The sequence below is a fragment of the Callospermophilus lateralis genome, chromosome 3, assembly GCF_048772815.1.
Source record: "Callospermophilus lateralis isolate mCalLat2 chromosome 3, mCalLat2.hap1, whole genome shotgun sequence".
In the NCBI taxonomy this organism is placed as follows: Eukaryota; Metazoa; Chordata; class Mammalia; order Rodentia; family Sciuridae; genus Callospermophilus; species Callospermophilus lateralis.
The window spans coordinates 55,948,008-55,973,168 of record NC_135307.1 but is presented as its reverse complement, the minus strand read 5'-3'; positions in this window follow the sequence as shown (position 1 = coordinate 55,973,168).

Sequence of the window (25,161 nt, the reverse complement as noted above, 5' to 3'; positions counted from 1 at the left end):
CTGCAAATTAGTGGGACTGCAAATTAGTGCAGCCAATATGGAAGCAGTATGGAGATTTTTGGAAAACTGGGAGTGGAACCACCATTTGACCCAGCTATCCTCTCCTTGGTCTATACCCAAAGGACTTAAAAACAGCATACTACAGGGACACAGCCACATCAATCTTTATAGCAGCACAATTCACAATAGCTAAACTGTGGAACTAACCTAGATGCCCTTCAACAGATGAATGGATTAAAAAAATGTGGCATATATACACAATGGAATATTACTCAGCAATAAAATAGAATAAAACCATGGCATCTGCAGAGTCAAATGTTTTTAAGTGAAAAAAGAACATCAGAAAATAATGAGAAGACTCTAAAGATGTCAGTACTGGATAGATTTTACAGACATCTCTATTTTCCTTAATTATGGCCCTTTTATGATTTTCAAAGATAATATGATTTTCAAATTATAAAAACCACTGTTTTAGTCAGCCTGAGTGCTTCTGTGACCAAAGACCTGACAAGAACAAGTCTTTTCTTTTCGAGAAGAGGAGAGGGGGCTCATATGTTTCAGAGGTCTCAGTCCACAGATTGTGGACTCCATTGATCAGGACTCCAGATGAGGTAGAACATCATGGTGGAGGAGTTTGGGGGAGGAAAGCAACTGGGAACATGGTACCAGGAAGCAGAGAGAGCTCTGCTTAACAAAAACAAGTATAAACTCAAAAGGCACACCCCCAGGGACCTACCTCCTCCAGCCACACTACCTATATACAGTTGCTACCAAGTAAGTCCCTATTATTGGCTCTTGTAACCCAATCATTTCATCTCTAAACTTTCTTGCATTCTCTCACACAGGAGCTTTTGGGGGGGGGGGCACCTAATATGTAAACCATAACAGCCACATTAAAATTTTATTCTAGGGAAAAATAAAAACTCTAATCATGATTTCCCTAAATCTTTCCAAATTAAAGCTATGGGCAGTAACTACCCAAATTAGAATCACAACAATGTTATGACACCCAGATTGTAATCACTGGAAGTTTTAAAAAATTTTAAAGACCTAAAGGTCTTTAAAAGTAGAGACCATTTTATATGAAATTATCCTCTTTTGCATCCCAAATGAACTAAAAATCACAAAAAGAAAAACTCAGCCTAGATAAGCCACCAAAGACATGTGGGCTTTGAAATTCCATGAGTCTTTGATAATGCATTTGCTCTTTCTAATAGCAAGCTACAGCTAACATTTCTGATGCAAAGTAAATTTGTTTAAATATCAAATACATGATGCTGTTAAAAACAGTGGGGATGACTCTTCCTACATGAATGCACTTTGTCCTCCACTGTGATAAGGTTTATATTAACCACATGAGTTAAGTGTATAGCCTAACCATCCTATAAATTGATGTTCTGAATACAAGTTATAGCTAGGAATATATGCTAGAAATTAGAAACTAGCTACTCCTAGGAAATATTCATTACCCATGCAATTGAGATATTGCTAATGAGCTTTTCTGTGCACAATATATATTTAAAACAAGTTTCCGGGCACTACAATTTAGAAACATGGTTTTCCTCATATGGATAATTAATTTGTATAGATTATATATATACTTTTGTCAATCTTCTTATTGCCATTATAAATACACACAGAAGAATATATAAAACATGTACACACAATTTAAAAATAAAGTCAACATACTTGTAACTACCTCTGAGGCTAAGTAGTAGGATCTCCATTGCACTGCCAAACACACCTCTGCATTCTTCCCATTCAGAACTCTCTTTTGGACTCAGAGTTAATCATGTCAAGCCTTCTGTGATAAAAGTTTCCTTCATTTTCATGATTTTACCATTGTTCAAACTCACTTAAACATTCAATTTTATTTTTCTTATTTTTTTGCATCATGTATATAGAATTTATTCTATACGTTAATCTAAGAATTGAATAATTGCTCAATTTTATGTTCATCTGTGCTATTGTGTGTTCAACTAATGTTGGGTTTGGGGATCTGAGGTAAATCTAAGCTCTTAAAATGAACTAGAGAGCATTTCTCCTTTTATTTTCTAGAGGATTCTGTGCCAAATTAGAATTGTTTTACTCCTTGCATATTGAAAAGAATTTTCCAATAACAATTACATGTGGTTTGATTTTTTTCAGGTATATGTATTATCAGTATAATTAAAACTTAAATTATTATAAATATGAACTGTTATATACACCAAGACACATACACTTGCTTGGTTTGAAATGTAGTCAAGTGTTTATTGTCTAATTTCTTGAATTACAATGTTTATTTGTTTTTTGTTAAGTAAAGCTGTTCTTGACTTATACAACTATTCCCCAGAGAATGATAAGTAAGATAAGTTTGTCTGGATTTTTAAACGGAGATTATTTTTTTATCCCTCCAAGTAAATAAACATAAGAATTAAATGTTTTATAATTCTTAAGTTCTGTTTTAAAACAACTCTTTTGGATATTTGCATCTCTAATATTAAGTGATAATGCAGTACCCCTTTCAATCCCATGTGCTGGGAAGGTCAGGCAACATCTGCTTACTGAACATCACAATGCTGAGCACTCAGTTCATTTTTCCATGCACTTACACAGAATTTCAAATCAACCCAGAAGAGATAATCCCAGCCCCAAGAAATGGGTCCCAGGGTGCACTATGATGGATAGAAATGTTCTTTAGGTTGGGGGGGGGGCAGGGTACCAGGGATTGAACTCAGGGGCTCTTGACCACTGAGCCACATCCTCAGCCCTATTTTGTATTTTATTTAGAGACGGGGTCTCACTGAGTTGCTTAGTGCCTCACTTTTGCTGAGGCTGGCTTTGAACTTGCAATCCCCCTGCCTCAGCCTCCCAAACCTCAGGGATTACAGGTGTGGGCCACCAGGCCCGGCTAGAAATGCTTTTTTAAATAGAAAGAGAACACTCTCATGAAAACAGCAGAGAGCCCAGTAGGGTGGAGGAAAGGGAATGTTGAGAGGGAGGAAGGGAGGAAAAGGGTAGTGCTTGGGAACAAACCTGACCACATCATACAGTTATATTGTATACATTCATGAATATTTAAAAATGAATCCAATTATGTATAATTGTAATATACCAATAAATCTTTAAATAAAACAGATTCTAAATGAAAACTACAAAAAACAAAAAAAGAAATTACTCTTACATGTCTGCAACAAACTATGCATGAATTTTTAAGTTAAATTTCAATGTTAAAATAATTTAATACAAAAAAATAGACACAGAGGATACTTGATGAACATTACTGAGCTCTAAAATCAACATCAATGTCAAAAACTGAACTAAGAAAGGTTATGAAGGAGTTTGTTTCACTCCTTGAATTTGTTTTCATTCTTGTCTTTCCTCTTTGTGGTTTGATTTCATTTTCTTCAAAGGAAACTTCTCCTGAATTAAATGAATTTTTACAGACTTCATAAAATCCAATGTCTTTTATTAAATTCAATGTCTTTTACTCTTTGAAGATATAAAGTGCTTGTCTCTATTATATTTTGAATGGCATATTACACAATATTGTTCCATAGTTTCAAAGACATAAGTAGATTTCTTTCAAAAGTCCACACATATATTTCCTCCCCCAAGAAAAATAAAGTAAAATAAAATCACAGACACGTAAACCTAATAGTAATTATAATCAACATTAGCTTTATTAATTATCATGTGCTCCAGCAAAAAGACTAAACAATGAAGAATAGAATAAAAAATTATATAATTCCATCTCATCATGTGGCACTAACATTTGTGTCAAAGCCACAGTCAACGTGTATCATGTTTGTTTTTATTGTATTTGAAAGAATAAATTCACTATAAAGTGGCTTTCACTGCCACTCTAAAGGTTATGTGTCTTTTCAAATTGTGACTGTTCTTTCAAGAGAAAATAGTTCCAATCTTAACTGAATAGATGTGTTTTGTAATCACAGCATAATTATTCATAATCTTTCAACATACAGAAAATTTTATTGTACAAAATCATACTCATTTTCTTCTTTTTTTCTCTTACAGCCTTTTCTTGTATCTTTTCAAAAATCTGATTTTAATCCCATACACAGAGCATCAAAACTTTCCCCTAAAAATCACTTCAAAAGTTAAAAAACAAAAAAGTTTTTAAAAAGACAATGTCTCTCAGCAATTCTATCTCATTCCTCATAATTTACTTTACTCCCCAGAGTTTCTTTACTGGCAATTCTGGGGAGTAAAGTAAAGGTTGAGGTTAACTTTAAAAATTAGAAAATGCACGCGAAACTTTCATGTCCCATCCCTATTCTCTCATATTTTTCAGTCCTGTGATAAAATTATTAATATGAACAGCCCTTTGCCTGCTATGGCCATCTATGCTTTCCCATGTTTAAAAACCAGGCCAGTTTCTGCTCACTGCCCTTCTTCTTAGGTGCCAATCCCCACCCACGGGAGGGTAATGACGCTGTAACTGTCTACTACTGCAAATCTCCACTGGCTGGAAGGGAGTGGAGCATATGTGGTTTGGTTAAGTTATGTCCATCGTGGAAAATGGGTGGATAGAAATGTTCTTTTCACTGCTGTGACTAACTGACCCAACCATAGCAATTGTAGAGGAGGAACAGTTTATTTGGGGGCTCACAGTTTCAGAAGTCTCAGTTCATAGGCAGCCGGCTCGATTCCCTGGGGCTCGAGGTAGGCTGAATATTATGGCACAAGAGTGTGGCAAAGGAAGCAGCTCACAAGATGATTAGGAGCCAGACAGAGACTCCACTGGACAGATAAAAAATATATACCCCAAAACCACGCCTCCAATGCTCATCTCCTTCAGCCATACCCTGCAGTCTTTAGTTACCCCTCAGTTAATCCCTATCAGGGGATCAATGCAACTGATCAGGTTAAGACTCTCACAACCAATCATTTGTCCTCTGAACCTTCTTGCATTGTCTCACATGTGAGCTTTTGGGGGACACTTCACATCCAAACCATAACCATATGACTATTTTGGGCTTTGAAGAACCAAGTTAAAAGTAATTACTTTCAACATGTACTTATTCCAAGTACACAGTATTTTGACAGTTCCTGCATGATTAATTTACAGGGATAAAGACAAATAATTTGCACATACTGTTGTAACTGAAACTCTTCCTTAGCCTCTAATATTTGTTAAAACGTTCGCTCCTCGTTGCCTTCTGGTGCCTCATATATCTATGAGTGTTAGGGACTCTGTTCAGTTAGTTCACTGAAATATGATATACCAAAAATTAAAATATGGGCTACTTAAGGTGACCCCTACTTTAATACTTTAAGTTTTTAGTTAGAAACAAAGTATTTTCTAGCTTGCTACACCATAGCCTTAAACTAGTAAGAAGTTGTCTGTCTTGATGGTCACAACAGTTCAAAATTCCCATAAGTTCCCCCAAAGCAGTATTTGACTACTACTCTACAAACTACTACAGTCCTTTTGTGATCTCTAATACATTTCTTATCTTTCTATATGATAGGAATGAAGTTTAAAAAACTCTTTACATGTTTGAATCATTTCACTTTCCTTTGCACTTCCAATAGAATGTTATACAGAGGTTATATCCTTAGTTGTAAGGGGAAGTGTTTGATATTTACCATTGGGCTAGAACCCCATCCCTATGGCAGCAAATACTGAGAGAAATCTGAGACCCGTTGATTTAAAGAATTAGCTACAAGGGAATGGAAGGCAGGGGGCTTAAAAGCGCATTGGAACAAGTTTTGGAAAGCTATTGCTTCCTAAGAGGGGAGAATAGATTGAGGAAAAGAATGTGTATTTTTTGTATTTAGTGGAAAAGCAGAAAAAAAAGGAAGCAAGCAATAGAATTTTAAAATCCTATAGAAACAAAGAAAATGTCAAAATGAAAACACATCTGTAAAAACACCAGATATTAACGAACCTAAACTTTGTTATACTAATAAAACAGGAAAAAATGAAATACTGAACTAAAAGATGTAGAAAGACCTTCTTACTCCACTCCTGGCTAGAAAGCAACACGTATTAATATTAATTCAGGAAATAGGATACTTCAAAAAAAGCAGAAAATCATAGATAATATCCATGCAAAGTCATAATAAAAAGTAAACAACAATGAAAAATATTTTAATGAATATTCTCCCCCTCAAAATCAACCATAAAATAAAAATATATATAATACTGCAGCCTGAATGAAATATTGTTAAACAAACATCAATAGATTTTTTTCAAAACACAGCTTTTCAAAAAGGCTAAGAAAAGTAGATAAAACCATAAGATATGAAATTACTCATGATCTATATTCAAAAGGAAACTGAATGAAAAAAAATTATCTTATATTTGAAAAGAAAAGAATAAATTATAATGGCTTCACTTAATCTATATCGCTACTGGATCTCCCTTAAGTCAGGATAGTGACACAGAAAGAGGATCACCCTGGGTCCACAGTCTCTATAATGGGAAAAAAAGAAATAAAGGTAGACATCACTTTACTTAGAATTCCAAGACACTTCCTAGGCCATCCAGTCCTGCTTTGTTTCAGGAATACTGAGTTAACAACAGGGCTAGGTCCCTGGGGGTCTAGTAGAAGCTATAAATGGAGGCAGAGCCCAGAGTGACCAGAGAGTGAACCCTGGTGGTAGTCCTGTGTTCCTACCAGCAGTGAGTGGTACCCAATCAGGGATACCAGCCAATAACATAGCCCACTCACAAAGTCAAGCCTGTCACTCCCAGAAGTACAGTGGGAAGTACAACTTAGCTTAGCCCCTAGTTGTCGATCTCTACACAAGCCTCAGTGCCCACACCGGCTCCCATCTCAGGTGGACAGATGGCAGCCTACCTGTACCTCAGCAGAATACAGTGATCAGACCGGCCCAGCCCAAGAGTCCAGCGCCCTGCCTATACAAAGTGACTATTAACATACTGCAGTTCCGTGGAACATAGGGACCCCATCTGTCCAACAGGGGAGCCCAAATGGTGACTTAAGTAAGCCTCAGAGACCACTCTGAAGCTCTGCCCAGCCAGTGAGTGGTCAAGCACAGAACATTTCTGTGGAGCACAGAAGATTGGCATTTCTTGTCCTAGGAACCCAAACAGTAGCTCATTCTGACCTCACAGCCCCAAACAAGGTTCCACCTAGTCAGCTACTCATTACTGTTTATATCTAGGGAATACAGACCTGCCTGACCAGGGAGGTCCAAAAGCAACTTGTCCCATATTCAGAGCCTACTTTAAGGTCCCATCCACACAGGAATGCAAGCCTCAGCCATGTATTTTGCTGGCACATTGCCTCAGGACCAGAACAGTGACTCCTCCTAAACTTGGGGCATAACCTGAAGCCTGGTTCAAGCACAGAACCCAAATAGTGGTACCATCTTCACTGGGGATATACCCTGCCATTCTGCCTGATCAGTGATGGTTGTGGTGCCCAGCTTGCAGCACAGCCAGTAGCCTGACCAGACAGTAGCTCAACCAACAGTTGAACTCAGATTCAAAGCAAAGGCAATGGCCCAACCAGCTAGAGAACTTAACATCAAACTCTCCCTGCTGAAGTTTTTACCACCTGGCTCATCCAAAATCACATTCTAGACTACGTAGTAAAGGTCTAATCTTACCAAATAATATCTGTAAAGGCCAAAAGAAGAAACTGTTTCCTCACATGCACAAACACCAATGCAAGAGCACAAGTATTATGAAAAGTCAGCATTCTGGTTTGGATATGAGGTGGCCCCCAGAAGTTCATGTGTGAGACAATACAAGAATATTCAACAGTGAGATGATTAGATTAAGAGAAATGTACCCCTATAATCCCAGCAGTTTGGGAGGCTAAAGCAGGAGGATGGTGAATTCAATGCCAGCCTCAGCAAATTAGTGAGGCCCTAAGCAACTCAGCAAGACCCCGTCTATATAAAATATAAAAGGGTTGGGAGTGTGGCTCAGTGGTTAAGTGCCCCCTGGATTCAATAATTGGGACCAAAATAATAAGTAATTCTTTATGATGAGAACTAAAAGACAAAGATTAACTAAAACAACCACAGGTAAAATAAATTGTTAAGGAATACAAATTACAAAAAGATATCCTAATTTTGACATTAGAGACAGGAAATGGGTGCGGGTGAGTGTGGAGTTGTATATGGCCAAACTTAAGTTTCTATCAGCTTGAAATATCCTGTAATAAGAATGTGACATTTTATGTTAACCTTGTAATAACCACATAGCAAAAATGGATAATCTATGCACAAAACAAGAATAAAAAAAGATTCTAAGCACACTACTACAAAAATGATCAAGTCATAAAGGAAGACAGCAAGGGAGGAAGAAACAAAGTATCTTTTAAAATAAGAAAACAAATTATAAAAGAATGACATTAGTGTTTCCCTAATAATAACCTTGAATATAAGTAGATTAAATTCTTCAGTAAAAATACACAGTGGCTAAATAAGAAAAAATAAAATAATAAGACCTATGCTGCCTGCAAGAGATTCATTTCATTTTCAATAGCAGATATTCATCTCATTTTTAAGGGACTGAAAGTGAAGGAATGGAAAACTAAAAGGAAAATTTATAGCCATAAATATCTATATAAAAAAAAAAAGCCTCAAGCAAACAACCTAATATTACACCACATACAAAAACCTAGAATCAAAGTTAGTGAAAGGAAAGAAAGATCAGAAATAAAGTAAATAGAATAAAACTACAAAAACAATATAAAAGATCAATGAAACTAAGAGTTGTTTCTCTGAAAAGATTAACAAAACTGATGAACATTTAAGTAGACTAAGAAATAAAAAAGCCTCAAATAAATCAGAAATGAAACAGGAAACATAACAACTGATATCACAAAAATACAAAAGATCTTAAGAGAGCACTATGAACAATTATATGCCAATTAATTTGACAACTTAAAAAAAAAATCATTAAGTTCCCGAACACTTACAACCTACCAACATTGAGTCATGAAAAAACAGAAAATGTTAACAGTCTAATAAAGCTATGGAGAAAAATGAAACTGTACACTATTGAAGAGGAATGTAAATTAAAATGAACCCTTATGGAAAATTGTATGGAGGTTCCTCAAATAACTAAAAATAGAATTGAAAGGAAAGTGACCACAACACTGGGAGCAACCAAGAGGTCTTTATTGCAGCAGTGTCTGATTGACAGGGAAGGAAGAGAAAGAGAGAGAGAGAAAGAGAGCAGGGAAAGAGAGAGGGAGGAGAGAGCAAAGCAAGAGAGAGAGCAGGAAAGAGAGAAGAGCGAAAGTGAGAGAGAGAGGGCAAAGTGAGAGAGAAAAGGAGGGAGGGAGAGAGGAGGGAGAGAGAGAGAGCGAGAGCGAGCCAGCGCCTGGGTGCTAGTGCAAGAGGGGTCTCCTGTAGGAGAGAGTTTTTATAGCCAAAATCTAAAGGGGTCTTTGGGTCTGCAAGCTATCTTGTTGGCATACAGTGATTGGATCATACAGTAGTTGCTAAGGGTGTCATCTTCTGCCCTCAGAGAGATCAGGCAGGGGCTAGATGTAGGTTTCCTTTGTACCAGATGGGTGGAGGTTAAGTGGGGTTGAGTGTTCAGACTTGAGGCAAACAAGCAATAAGGAACCAGACAGATGGGGTGGAGTGTTCAGCTAACATTTCTTTAGCCTGCTCCACAACTAACAAGAATTACCAGTCTAACTTTTGGGTATGTGACCAAGGGACATAAAATCATTATGTCAAAGAGAAATCAGTACTCCCATGATCACGGCAGTAAGTATTGAGAATAGCCAAGATATAGAATCATCCTAAGGGTCTATCAATGGATGAATACATTTACAAAATGGAGTACTATCAAGCTTTAGGAAAGCAAGAGGACATTATTATAATGTGATATAAATCTTGCACAATCACATTTATATGTAGAATCTAAAACAATCAGACTCAAAGCAGGGGAGGGTAGAATGTTAGTTATCATAGACTAGGATGGAGAAAGTATGGGATGATGTTAGTCAAAAGGTAAAAAGTTTCAGTTGGGGGGAATACAATTTTGAAATCTATTGCACAGTGTGTTATATATTTCAAATTTGCTAAGGATAAATTTCAAATATGCTCATCCCCCTAAAAAAATACTCCAGCCTTTGAAGTAATAGATATTAATTAGCTTGATTTAATCATTCCACATTGGTCATATCATTTTGAAATTCTATACATATACATAATTATATTTTTAAATTTGTAATCCAATTTTTAAAATCAGACAAAAAAGAAATCTGTTAAAAATATCAGAGAGAAAGTGATAGATTTCACAGTGAAATGAAGAATATCCAATTTATTCTACAGATAAAGTCCTGAAGAAGACTCAAAAATAATTAATAGGTTTTGGTAGGAGGATAGATATCTAGATTGATAGAATAAATAGAAAATCCAGATATAGATTCACAAAAGTATAACCAATTTTTTTAAAAAAATTTCAAATTAATTCAATGAAGAAAGCATAGTCTTTCCTAGAAATATTGACAGTGCAATTAGACAACCTCAGGCAAAAAAAAAAAAAAAAAAAAAATCACATGAAACCCTTCACCTTATATCAAATGGATCATAATATCTAATCACATACCTAAATATAAAACTTTCATAAGAGAGGGGAAAATCTTCATGATCAAAGTGTTCTTAGACATAATACCCAAAACACAATCCCAAAGAAAATTTTGAAAAATATGATTTTATCAAAAGTAAAACCTTTTGCTCTATGAAAATTCATGTTAAAAGGATAATATTCAGGGCTGGGATGTGGCTCAAGTGGCAGCGTGCTCGCCTGGCATGCATGGGGCGCTGGGTTGGATCCTCAGCACCACATAAAAATAAAATAAAGATGTTGTATGCACTGAAAACTAAAAAATAAATATTAAAAAATTCTCTCTCTTAAAAAAAAAAAGGATAAAAATCAACTCCCAAAGTTGAAAATCTTTTATCCAATAAAAGACTCACATGTAGGATATATAAAGAACTCTCTAAGCAGAAAGAAAATAAACAGTTCAATCAGAAAATGATCCAAGGAATGGAATAGAGACTTCACAAGACACACGGAAAATAAGTACATAAAAAAGATGTTCAGGCCAGGCATAATGGTGCATGCCTATAATCCCAGCCACTTGAGAGGCTGAGGCAGGAGGATCCCCAGTTCAAAGTCAGCTTCAGCAAAAGTGAGGTGCTAAGCAACTTAATGAGACCCTGTCTCTAAATAAAATACAAAAATAGGGCTGCGGATGTGGCTCAGTGGTTGTGTGCCCCTGAGTTCAATCCTGGTACCAAAAAAAAAAAAAAAAGGAAAAAGATATTCAACATCATTACTCATCAGGGATTTAAAATATTAAAAGATTCTATAACATATCTATTAGATACATGAAAATAAAAAATAGTAATAGTACTAAATTCCGAAAAGGATTCATAGTAACTGAGTCTCTCATAATTATAGTATAGTTAAATAGAATAATCACTCTGGAAATCATTCTATCAGGTTTTTAAAAGTTAAATATACATTTTCTGTATGTATTAAGGTTCTCCTGGTAAATTATATAACTATAGTTATAGAGTTATAGAGAGACTGATTGAGAAACTGGCCCACATGATGAAGCAGGCTGACAACTACAATGATCTAGACAAGTGAGCAAGCAGAAGACCCAGTGAAACTGATACTGTAGTTCCAGTCTAAAGACTGGCAGGTTCCGAACCCAGGAAGAGCTGACATTTCAGTTTGAGTTTGAAAATAGGTAAAAACCAATATCCAGTTGAAAAGAAGTCAGGCAGAAGAAAATCTCTGTCACTCAAGGGAAGGTCAGCATTTTTGTTCTATTCAGGACTTCAACTAATTGGATAAGGCTCACTGAATTAAAGAGGGCAATCTGCCTAACTCAGTCTACTAATTTAAATTTTAAACTCCTCCAAAAACACACTTACAGAAACATCTAGATATTTGAGTACTCAGTGGTCCATTCAAATTGAAATATAAAATTAACCATCACACCACATGACCCAGCACTCACATTCCTGAGCATTTATGATAAAAATTTCACACAAATACCTATACATAAATTGTAGGTGTACTTATAAGAGTCTCAAACTGGAATCAAACTAAATATCCTTCAAAGGCAATGAATATAGAAACATACCATGAAATACAAACATAGAAAGAAACTATCAACACACAGAGAAATGTAGATGAATCGCATAGTCATGTGATAAAAAGGCAGTTTCAATGCTGACGTACTGTATGACTCCACTTGTTTAATTTTCATTCACTGGTAAAATTATAAAGTTGGAGAATGAATCCATAGTTTTCAGACTGAATGAATTCAGTAGAAGTCCATATACAAGCACATTCTTGAGTCACAAATATTTTGTGAATGAACCTATTAGACAAGAAAAAGCATGGATCTCAATAGCCCAACTCTGTCCAGAGATTGGGCTTGGCTATACATCTAATAAGACTGGTAATTCTGTACTTGATTGAGATTCGTCTTTGATGAACACTCCCATGGGACCTAGAATATTAATCACATTACTTGCCCAGTGAGAGTAGACAACCCACATATTTTTTCCCGTTATCTCCTTCTCACCGATGTTCTAATTGGTCCCTGGACATCAAACATAAACTAGTTTGAATTGTTTCTTGAAGTGTTTCTCCCTCCAGTCAGAATAAACAAAAATATTTACTATCTGTCCTTCAGGGAGACTTCAGAAAGGGATTGAGGACTGTAGCTGAAGGATGTCTTAATCAGACTCAAGTAGAAATGGGAAGAGGAGACAAGGTGGCCTGTTGTAAGATCACGGGCATGGAGGCCACTTGCTTATGCAATTTCCCGACAACTTCAAGACTTACTCAAGCCACGTTTTGTATATATACCCCTTCTATTTGATGGTGGATGGAAGCTGTGCATATCCAATTTATGCATAGTTTATAGTGGGATAACTTAATTTTTGTTCTATTCAGGTAAATAACCAAGCATTCACTCATTTCTTAGGCTTGCAGGTGTCTCTCAAGAAAAAAATCAGGTACATGCAGAAGATACAATCCTGCGTCCAAAATTCTATTGGTCTTTGCTGATTCACTTTTAAAGACATGCTAAAGGCTCTGCATAGCGTTTCTAACTGCCATAGACACTTCGCACACCACTGCATTTTGCTAGGACAGTATGCCATGAGTGTCACAGAAGACGAGGACTGTTACAGTCTTCACTTACTGTGGACAGAACTTTTCATTTTTCAGTTACTTGGTCAAAGAGTCAGTAGTTCACCCCAGTGAGATATATGTTGCTTCAAATATGCAGGCCATGTGCTGACACAGAGCTGGAGAGCTGATACAGATCTGAAGCAAGACATTGAAGATGCAAGATTGGTTCTGCCGGCGAAAAGCAAACAGCCTCCGATCGTCTTTACCAGCAGGTACCACAAAGTATTTGCCAGATACCAAAACTACATATTAAATATCAGGAGATATGTTGATATGATATAAGAAAAAAATCTGGATAAGCAATCACAATTGGAGTCCTTACCTTAGGAACCTTAGAATAATCTGCTGTTTGTGACTTCCATCTATCTTCTGCACAGGCCAATAGGCAAGTTGAATGAAAAGTGATGGGAACATCTTTCAAGGCCTGGATATTGGCACCAATCTATACTTTCAGGAATGTGATAATGCTTTCATTTAACTATATTAGAAGGTACAGATAATGGATTCTCCAGAGAAACAGACTTCATAAGATGTGTGTGTGTACAGTGTGTGCCGTGAGCCCTCCATATCTGTGAGTTCTGCATCTGCAGATTCAACCAACTGCAGATCATAAACTGTGCAGTTAGGCTTACGGTGGTTGTGAACTGTTTCTATGCTGAACATGCACAACTGTTTTTATTTGTCATTATTCCCTAAACAATACCATTAACAACTATTTACAAAGCATTTACATTGTATTAAGTATCATAGGTAATTTAGACAGCGATTGAAAGTATATGAGAGAATTGTTTCGATTTTATGGAAAAACACCATTTTATCAAAGGGACTTGAGCATCTGCAGATTTGAGTATCTGCGGGATCCTGGAATCAGCTCTCTGTGAGTAACAAAGGATGACTGAGAAACAAACACATATACACATAGAGAGACAGGTTCTAATTTAAAATGGTTCAACTTATGATTTTTTCAACTTTATGATAGTGCAAAAGTGATATGTATTTGGTAGAAATCATACAACAAACTTTGAATTTTGATCTTTTCCTGATGCTGGGCAGTGACAGAAAGCCACAGCTCCAAATCAGTTACCTGATCAAAAGGGCAAACAAGGAATACTCTATAGAGTATGCTGTGTTGCTGAGCTATGATGTTCAGTAGGATAGATGTATTGAATGAATTTTTGAATTACAATATTTTCAATTTATAATGTTTCCTTTAGGATGTAAAACTGTCATAAATTGAGGAATGGATATATATTCCTCAACAGAAAGAGAAAGAAATTTTAAGGAATTGGTTCACATTATTATGGAAGCTCAGCAAATCCAAAATCTGCAGGGAAACTCAAGAGTTCACTGATTTAAATGTTAATCTCATGCCAAAACAACATCCAGAATAATGTGTGCAAATATCTGATCACTGTGGCCCACCCACACAGGTTAACATCTGAAATTAACCATCACCGGTGGCAGTTCTACCGGCTTCCACTTGGTCTTGCCTACCATAATAGTTCCTACTCCAACTGTCAGAATTCCTCATGTGGGAATTCTGCCACTTTCTGAGTATATCAATTTCAATTATTCCTATTGGAACCTTGGGAATAACCACAGTATAAGTTCAGGGACGCAAGGAGTCCAACGTGAGACAAACCTAAGACAAAATTCCATTGTTAACATATTCTCCCTAAATCCCTAAGCTCTCTTGGAGACCCAGAGAAAGTTCTGTGTCTCTAGAATTTATGTGAGCAAAAGCCAAGGTCCACTCGTCACCAAACAGTCTTATTGTTACCCTTTCAGTAATGTATAATCATCTGAAAAACAGTCACAGGTCTATTCAGGAAGGATGGCAGGAAGATTAACAGTATAAATTAAGGATTCTTACTTATAGTAAAGAGGACTCAGCGTTTATCCATTAAACAGGCTCTAGGTCTGTGAATTGACTCCAATCTGGGAATTGGTTGAGAAGCTTTCACTCCCTATAAAGTGATTCAAGTCAATCTTCTGTTTATCATGCGGAGGACTTTTTCACTCACCCAGAAAACGTAAGCTTTAGAACACGACCCCTCTAGTTCAGTTCTTGGAACATCATGATCAACTACCCCATGCTAAAGGTGATTGCAGTTCACAATATTTTGAGTACTGCTGTCACTTGGCTCATACCTGCCTTGTGTTTGGTGATAATACTCCACCACTAACAGAGAGACTATCATCCACGGAGAATTCAGCTTGATTTCTATAATTCTTACTATAATTTTCAGGGTACACAGAAAAGCCAAAACACATCCTGCCCCCACCCCCATACATCCTGTGAATAAAAAAAGAATATACCTTCTTAAAGACACAGTAGATAACAGATTCAAAATCCACTAAAACTGAGCATTGGTCCTTAAAAAGTCACTGATAAAGCTGAAATAAGACAAACACTCAACTCAGAATGCGATAAAATTTTAAATTAATAACAAAAGCCCCAAATCAAAAGGTCTGTACATCTGGAAATATCAAAACTTTTTACATTAAACAACCATTTGGTGAAAGTAGGAAATCAATCTCAAATTAAAACATTTCTAAAAAGTGATTATAATGAATATGCTTATATTAGATACCATACAAAAGTTCTTAGCCCTATAAAGATCTTATCCCTAGATCCTTGTATTAATAAAATTGGAAATAAAACAAAGATGAATTAAATTCTCAACTAGAAAAATAATGTTATGAGTACCTTCTGACGGACCTTCTTAATGTCTTTATTATTAAAGCCACTTATTGAGTACTAATTATGAAAGCCATTTATTGAGGTAGATATACAAGGTGGTTTACATACAAACTTCATTTCCTCCTTATAATTCCAAAAGGTATCATTATCCCCATTTTACAGATGAAGAAAAACCTGGAATAATTCATCTAAGATATATGGCAAATGAATATGAGAGTCATGGTTTAAGGGGAAATCTGTCAGACTTGGTACTCTCTTTAACTCAGCCTTATCCTGAGCATTTAGGTATTTGCTGAAAGCATTCTTGTAGTATTGTTTTCATTTTTATATTTTAACAATGTCAAGAATGCCTTGAGAAATCTGCTTTTCTGTTGCCTATAACAATGGTTTGGCCTATAACACTTATCTCTTTGAGCCTATGTACATGAAACTCCAGGACTAGGAAAGGAGAGAAGAGGAAAGAGGGGGGAGGGAGGGAGGGGAGGGGGGAGAGGTGGGGAAGGAGAGGAGATCTCAAAAAGCAACTAAGCAAATTCATGAAACTAAAAATTTTTATGGCCAATAAAGAATTAAAGAACACAGTTAATAAGGGATACAGTTGCAGTCAAAATTCACTCTCATGATAGTCATCTGAATTTCTGTGACTTTCTATTTTTAAAAAAAAAAATCCACAGCTGTCAAAAAAAAAATACACTCACATCTGGTTTTGTGAAGTATGAGTGTGAAGTTCTTCCTGTTCCTTAAGTTGGCATGTTCCAGTCCAGACACATTGAATTGTAAGATATGTGTCAAAGCTATAGGAGCATGGTTGTGCTACCCCAAATCTCTATTTTAAGTAGTGGCATTTAAAGAATTTGATTTAAAGCATTTCAAAATCACTTGCAAAACTTACACTGAAAGGTAAAAGAGTTCCCCTGGAGACAGGAATAGGAATCACTGATCAAAATAATTTAGTCATTTCTTTTACACACTTACAGGCACATCACCTTAATTTTCTTCTCTAAGAAGAGTCATTCTTCTTTATGGCTGAGTAATATTCCATTGTGCCATAACTTTCTCCCAATCATGCTGATTCTAGTAATCCAAGTTAATTCTTTGGAAAACTGATGGCCTTCACAATGGAAGTTTCTAGAAACCTGGCTTTCAATACAATAGTAGAAATAGACATTTAGGCAAAAAAGAACAAGAAGAGCTTGCCTATCAATATTCATATGGATGTACAGTTCATGTAGCTAAAGCCCAGCGAATTTAAGGCAATGTATCAATGGTTAGTGGAACAACTCCAACATAGGAATCCAGAGAGATATTATTTCATATTTCTTGCTCTACCTTAGACTGATTGTTGAACCTTGACCAATCTTTTATTACTCAAAGCCTAGTTTCTTAAATATTCTATGGAGAAATATTCTTTTTTTCTTTTGAGGTTTTAAAACATATATTTTTATTTTTAATTTGTATTTTACTTTAGCAGAATAATATAGGCTGGGTTGAAACAAGGTTGCCTGGGCTTCCCTTCATCCCTTCATCCCTTAGTAACTGACTTTGGACAAATTACTTAACCTCTTTCTATAAATCAGTTTGTCTTTCTTTCTTTCTATTTTATTGTTTCTTCTATAAATGACAGTAGACTCTCTTTTGATAAAACTATATGTGCATATTTATATCTTATTCTAACTAGGACTCTATTCTTGTGGATGTACATGATGGTGGGATTTGCTTAGGTTTTTTCATATATGTACACTAAAAAAATGTGTCAGGATCATTTCACTGCCTTTCCTATTCATGTTCTCTCCCTTCCCTTTATTCCCCTTTGTCTAATGAACTGAACTACTCTTCCTCCCCCAACCTCTTAATATGGTTTAGCTTCCACGTATCAATGAAAATATTCCACCTTTGGTTTTGGGGGATTGGCTTATTTCACTTAGCATGATGGTCTTTAGATCCATTCATTTACTTGTAAATGTCATAAAGTCATTCTTCTTTATGGCTGAGTAATATCCCATTGAGTATATATCACATTTTTATATCACATATTCTTTATCCATTCATCTGTTGAAGGGCACCTAGGTTGGTCCCATAGTTTGGTTATTGTGAACTGAGATGCTATATACATTGATGTGGCTGCATCACTGTACTATGCTGGTTTAAGTCCTTTGGGTATAAACCAAGGAGTGGGATAACCGGTCAAATGGTGGTTCCATTCCAAGTTTTCTCAGGAATTCCATAATTCTTTCCACAGTGGTTGTCCCACTTTGCAGTCCCATCAGCAATGTATGAGTGTATCTTTTTCCCCACATCCTCACCAATATTTATTGTTACTTGTATTCTTGTAATTGCCATTCTGAATGGAGTGAAAAACTACAAATCTCAGTGGAGTTTTGATTTGCATTTCTCTAGTTGCTAGAGATATTGAACATTTTTTCATATATTTGTTGAACAAACTTATGTCTTCTTCGGAGAAGGGTCTGCTCAGTTCCTTTTCCCATTTATTGAGTTATTTGCATCTCTGGCGTAAAGTTGCTTGAGTTCTTTGTATATACTAGAGATTAATGCCCTATCTCAGGTGCACATGGCAAAGATTTTCTCCCATTCTGCAGGCTCTCTCTTCACACTCTTGATGGTTTCCTTTCCTGTGAAGAAGCTTTTTAGTCTTATTCCATCTCATTTATTGATTATTGATTTTACTTCCTGCAGTCTAGGAATTTTATTGAGGAATTTGATTCCTAAAACAACGTAATGAAGAGTTGCCTACATTTTCTTCTAGTAGGCACAAAGTCTCTGGTCTAATGCCTAGGTTCTTGATTCACTTTGAGTTTTGTGCAGGGTGAGAGACAGGGGTTCAATTTCATCCTGCTACATATAGATTTCCAGTTCTCTCAGCGCCATTTGTTGAAGAGGCTATGTTTTCTCCAATGTATGTTATGGCACCATTGTCTAGGATAAGATGACTGTATGTATGTGGGTGTGTCTCTGTGTCCTCTATTCTGTCCCATTGGTCTTCATCTCTGTTTTGGTGCCAATAATATGCAGTTTTTGTTCCTATGGCTCTGTAGTGTAATTTAAGGTCTGGCATTGTGATGCCTGCTACTTATCTTGTCTCACTAAGGATTGCTTTGGCTACTCTGGGCCCATTATTTTTCCAAATGAATTTTATGACTGCTTTTTAAAATTTCTATGAAGAACATCATTGGAACTTTAATAGGAATTCTGTATAACCATTTTGGAAGTACGGCAATTTTGACAATATTAATTCTGCCTATATAAGAACATGGAAGTTCTTTTCAACTTCTAACATCTTCTTCAATTTCTTTCTTTATGTTCTGTAGTTTTTATTGTAGAGGTCTTTCACCTCTTTTGTTAAGTGATTCCCAAGTTTATTTTTTTTTTGAGGCTACTGTGAATGGAAGAGTTTTCCTAATTTCTCTTTTAGTTGGTTCATTATTGGCGTATAGGAACACAATTGATTTACAGGTGTTAATTTTATACCCTACTACTTTGATGAATTTGTTCATGAATTCTAGAAGTTTTAATTTTTTTTTTTTTTTGGTCTTCTAAATATAGAATCATGACATCAGCAAATAGGAAAATTTAAGCTCTTCTCTTCCTATTTGTATTCCTTTAATTTCTTTCTTTTCCTAATTGTTCTGGCTAAGGTTTCAAGAACTATATTGAGGGCTGGGGATGTGGCTCAAGTGGTAGCGCGCTCACCTGGCATGCGTGTGGCCCGGGTTCAATCCTCAGCACCACATACAAACAAAGATGTTGTGTCAGCCGAAAACTAAAAATAAATATTTAGAAAAATTCTCTCTCCCTCTCTTTCTCTTTCTCTCTCCCTTTCTCTCTTAAAAAAAAAAGAACTATATTGAATAGAAGTGGTGAAAGAGGGCATCCTTATCTTGTTCCAGTTTGTAGAGTGAATACTTTTAATTTTTCTCCAGTTAGATTGATGTTGGCCTTGGTTTAGAATATATAGCTTTAACAATGTTGAGGTATGGTCCATCTATCCCTAGTTTTTCTACTTAACATGAATGGATGCTGTGTTTTGTCAAATGCTTTCTCTGCATTTATTGAGATAACCATGTGATTCTTTAAGCCTATTTATGTGATATATTACATTTATTGATTTCAGTAAATTGAACCAACCTTAATAAATTTCAATCCTGATATGAAACTCACTTGATCATGATGCACTATCTTTTTAATTTTTTTTATTTGCTAGTATTTTATTGAGAATTTTTACATCTATATTTATCAAGAATATTGGTCTGAAATTTTCTTTCCTTTGTGTGTCCTTGGGTTTGGTATCAAGGTGATACTAGCTTCATAAAATGTGCTTGGGAGAGCTACCTACTTTTCTATTTCATGGACTAATTTGAGGAAGATTGGTATTAGTTCTTCTTTAAAGACCTAGTAGAACTTGGCTGTGAATCCATTGAGTCCTGGACTTATTTGTTGGTAGACTTTTGATGGCTTCTTCAACTTCATTACTTGAAACTGATCTATTAAAATTTTTTATAACCTCCTGGTTTAATTTTGTAGGTCACATGTCTCTAGAAATTTGTCAATGTCTTCAAGATTTACTAGCTTGTTGGAGTATAAATTTTCAAAATAGTTTGATTAGCTTCTGAATTTTAGCAGTACCTATGATGATACTCCCATTTTTTTCATAAATTTTAACAAAATATTTCTCTCTTGCTTTTAGTTAGTTAGCTAAGGGTTTACCAATTTTGTGTATTCTTTCAGAGAACCAATTTTTGGTTTGATTTTTTTGAATTGTCTTTTGTTTCAATTTCATTGATTTAGGCTCCGATTTCATTATTTCCTGTCTTCCATTGATTTTGGTGTTGATTTGTTCTTCTTTTTCTAGGGCCTTTAGATGTCATGTTATGTTGAGAGCCACAGCCGAAGGGGCCCCAGCAAACTTTCAGACTGCCAGCTGATGATTGGCTCACAGCGGCCCCAGCAACATCTAGCTGATTGGCTCCTCTGCAGTGATGCTCATTGGAGATGCTCATTGAGCTGTTTCCCTGCCCTTTCAGACTACCAGCTAATGATTGGCTCACAGAGGCCCCAGCAACATCTAGCTGATTGGCTCCTCTGCGGTGATGCTCATTGGGCTGTTTCCCTGCCCTTTCAGGCCACGGAGCTGCTCATTGGGGGACTTTTTTGGCTCCGCCCACACGACCCAGCCAATCGGCCACAAGAGCAGGAGGATTGTGGGAGGTAGAGAGGCTGGTGGTTGAGAGAGTGGCTTGTGGGAAGCCAGTGGTGGCAGTTGGGCTCTGAGGGTTTTTTCCTGAGGAGCTGTTTTGTTTGGCGTGTGTGATTCTAAAAATAAAGTTAGTTTCTTTTGATAAGTGGCTCCTGAATTGTGCCCAGCCAGACTGCGGCAATGTTAAATTATTTATTTGATGACCTTATATTCTTTTAATGAATTATCTCAATGCTAAGAACTTTCCTCTTAGAACCTCCTTCATAGTGTCCCAGAGATTTGAGTATGTTGTGTCACTATTGTCATTTACTAGACATTTTTAAATTTCTCTTCTTATTTCTTCTGCTATCCATTCATCATCATTCAATAGTGTATTAGTCTCCAGGTGTTAGAGTAGTTTCTGCTTTTTGTCTTATCATTGATTTCTAATTTTATTCCATTGTAATTTGATAGCAAATACAAAAATAGAGATAATAGCCTATATTCTAAGAGTTGCTTTGTGGCCTAAAAATGTGGTGTATTTTAGAAAATGTTCCATGGAAAAATGTTCTATGGAGTATATGCCATGGGTGCTGAGTCCTTCCTTTACATTGTGCAGCTCACCAAGATTCAAGTTGGGGTTTAAGACTTCTCAACTTCCATTCCTGGCAGTGTGGTGAGGGTGAAATATGAGGAGCTGGAGCCCTGCTCCTAGGGTGTGTTCCCTACTGGGTTCAGTGAGAGGAGTTCCCATGGGTGGAGTTCCCAGGTTTGGGACTTAGGTTTAGTGAAGTTCCAGGTGTTTTATTGCTTGGTAAGTTGTCAGGTGGTATTCAATCAACACACCTCTAGAGCCCAGTAGATGCCAATCTACTTGGGAGAATGAACCTAGGGAGCCTTCCAGGGTTCCACTCCTGGGGCTAAGAAACATCCTTCACTGCTTCTGTTGCACACATATACTGCCCTTTATGGCCTCTGGTGACCAGTAGCCATTTGCCAAGTGATAAGCAGTAGCCCAAGGGACAAATTACAGACCACCCACGGAGGGTCAAGCAGTGCCAAGTGCCATGTGATTGTCAGACCAGGAGCACGTGATGGGCTGAGTGCAAATCGGCTGGTCAAGTAGTTGGCAAGTACTGGGTACCAGCACACCCACCCATTCAAAATTGCTGATCCACTGTAGCTGCCCTTGTGTGCCCCTGGGAGCTGCCAAAGAATTGAGGGGTGCCAGGTTCTGCCTGGTCTCCTTAGCTTGTATTCCCCCAGGGAAAATGCTCTCAATGTGATTTTCCCCAATTTGCTAGGCTCAGTTAAGTCTTTTCTAGGCTCAATAATATCACACAGAGAAGCTGTGAACTCAGTTTCTGAGTAGCCAGTTCCCCTTGGCACTGCTGCATGGTTGTCCCAAGACAACATCTGGCTTGATTCCCTGTGAATAATTGTTAAACTCAGGGTGTCTTTTGTAGACCCATTCAATGAGTCAAACAGACTTTGATCGGCTGTGGCAGGCTGCCCCTCCAGTCTCAGGATTTTCTAGGTTAAGCCTGTTCATAGCATTTCTCAGCTTTTTCTGTCCTTGTGTACTAATTGCATCTGCTCTAGCAAGCCACTTATCTCTAATTTTGTACCTTTTTCTTGTTTAATGTACCTAAACTTTCTATTTTTCTAAGGCTGTCTATCCAATATTGAATATTAGTGCACTTCTTTTCTTCACCTACCTCAGGGAGAAGCAGTGTTCCCACTGCTCAAAACCCAGGTAGCCAAGTGATGAGAAACACTGTTATGCTCTAATGCGCCATCTTGCCTCCTTTCAGAATATTCTTTCTCTAATGTGTGACTGAATTCTAAAGTGTTATAATATGTGATTCTTGGCAAGATGGCAAACTAGTGTGGCTACTGGCTCTCTCCCCAAAATCAGCCTTTGAGAAACTATAGCTTTTAGAAGGACATATAAATTCAACGAACTAGAAAAAGACAGAGACATAAACCTATGGGGAAAAGCTTCTTAAACAGCTTTGTTGGGAGAAAGGAGAAGAGGATGTTTAGTAGTTGAAACTTGGATGGTAAGATAACCAGAGAAGTTGAAAAATATATCGGAGGACAACAACTAAAGTCCTGCTCTTGTCTCTCCCTTACGTTACCTGAGAACAATTACTACCTAAATCATCATCCCGGGCATTACTAGCAAGAAATATCCCAGAATGCTGTTGGAGGTTTGCAGAGGTCTAATCAAAAGTTCAAATAAGATGACGAAAGATTCTACCATCTACCCTCAAAACCAGCTACCCTCAGATATTTACTTCAGAGCCGTGGAATAACAAACCAAGAAGAAATACTTCTTCATGTACTGTGTCTATCTATGAGTCTAAAGGCAAAACCCTGAACAAGGATATTATCTAGCAGAGTAGGAGCAAATGGGAGTTACTAACAGTAGTTTTATAGGTTTGGAACCATATATTCCAGGGTAAAATAACTTCAATCTCCTTAAATTCCTTAGGACTGGTATGCATACCTGGTCTTTGACCTTCTTATAAAGAGTTGCAAATATCCTCAAATAAAAATAGCTGTATGCTCAGCTGTAGAGCACTCGCCTTGCATGTGCGAGGCCCTGGGTATGATCCTCAGAACCACATAAAAATAAATAAATAAATAAAATATAATAAAGTTATTGTGTCCAACTACAACAAAGAAATAATTTTTTTAAATAGCTAAACAATAAGGAGTACAACAGCTTAAAAGAAAAGCAACTATGGACTTTTAAAATTTGAGAAATTCAGCGTGGATTAAAATTATTTTAAAAGGATGGACTAAGACTTAAAATAAGAATGATAAATACATTATTTATACTATATTATAATAAGGATGTATGAAAATGTATTTATACAAAAAAATAAGATCATTAAAATCAATTATTAGGTATAAAATAATAGTTGAACAAAGAGAACACTAAAAATGGGAAAAATAGTATGATGGACACAGCTAATGAAATAAATAAATCAGCTAGAGGATCATATTGAGAAATTTTCTAGAAAGAAGCAGAATATCAAAGCAATGGAAAGATGTGGCAGATTCTACTTGAAAAGAAATAAGTCCTTTTAAAATTCAGATAGTTTATTAAACTAAATCATGTGGTGAAATCAAGAATGGCCCATGGTACTGGCTCCCAGCATCATTTATCCCATCAGATGGCATTTAAACAAAGGCTTTATAAGGAACCACACTAATTGCAAGAAGGCAATGTTATTCTACTGAAAGTCCATTTTATAGACTCATATACTTTAAGATAAGTGAAGAAGATATCCCCCGCCCCCATCAAAACCGGGGAGGTGACAAGAAAGTATCTCATGTAACCTTCTTAGTAGACAGGTAGATGATGAACAGAAAATGGCCTAGTTGCAGGTCTTCACAAAGCCACAATACTCTCATGTTCCAGAAGCACTACAGGGAATTTATCCAAGACTCATATCAGCTGTAGTTTAAGGCTTATCTATGTGAACACGTGGATATATGTGGGATTGCTTAGGGTGCCACAATGGAGACTTTTCCACACAGAGAAATAACACAAACAAAAGTAAACAAAGCCAAGAAACTTGGATGGTGGAAATGGAAATTCTAATTTTGGATAACAGAATATAGATAGATAGATAGATAGATAGATAGATATAGATATCTATCTATATCTATCTATATATAGATAGATAGATAAAGAAGAATACAAATGCAGAGCAGTTAAAATATTGAAGTAATGGAGATAAATTTTACAGAATTAAAGAAAGAAAGTGCCTCAGATTGAAAAGTCTAAAAATGTGTCAACATTGAAAGAGAATGAAAAATCTACCCATAAACATGAGAATGGCAATATTTAGCATATCAAAGTCAAAGAGAAGATTTTGAAAGTCTCCAAAGAAGATAACCAATAATTAAAAATTAGTTTTACATTTTTATTTTTGATAAAAATAAATATATGAAGGCAATAAAGTAATACTTTATATATTTGAAGGAAAATAATATTAAAATTAGAATTTTATATTAATGTGATGGTTATTTTGTATGGTACTTTGGCCATGGTTTCTGATTTAAATATTATTTCTGAGT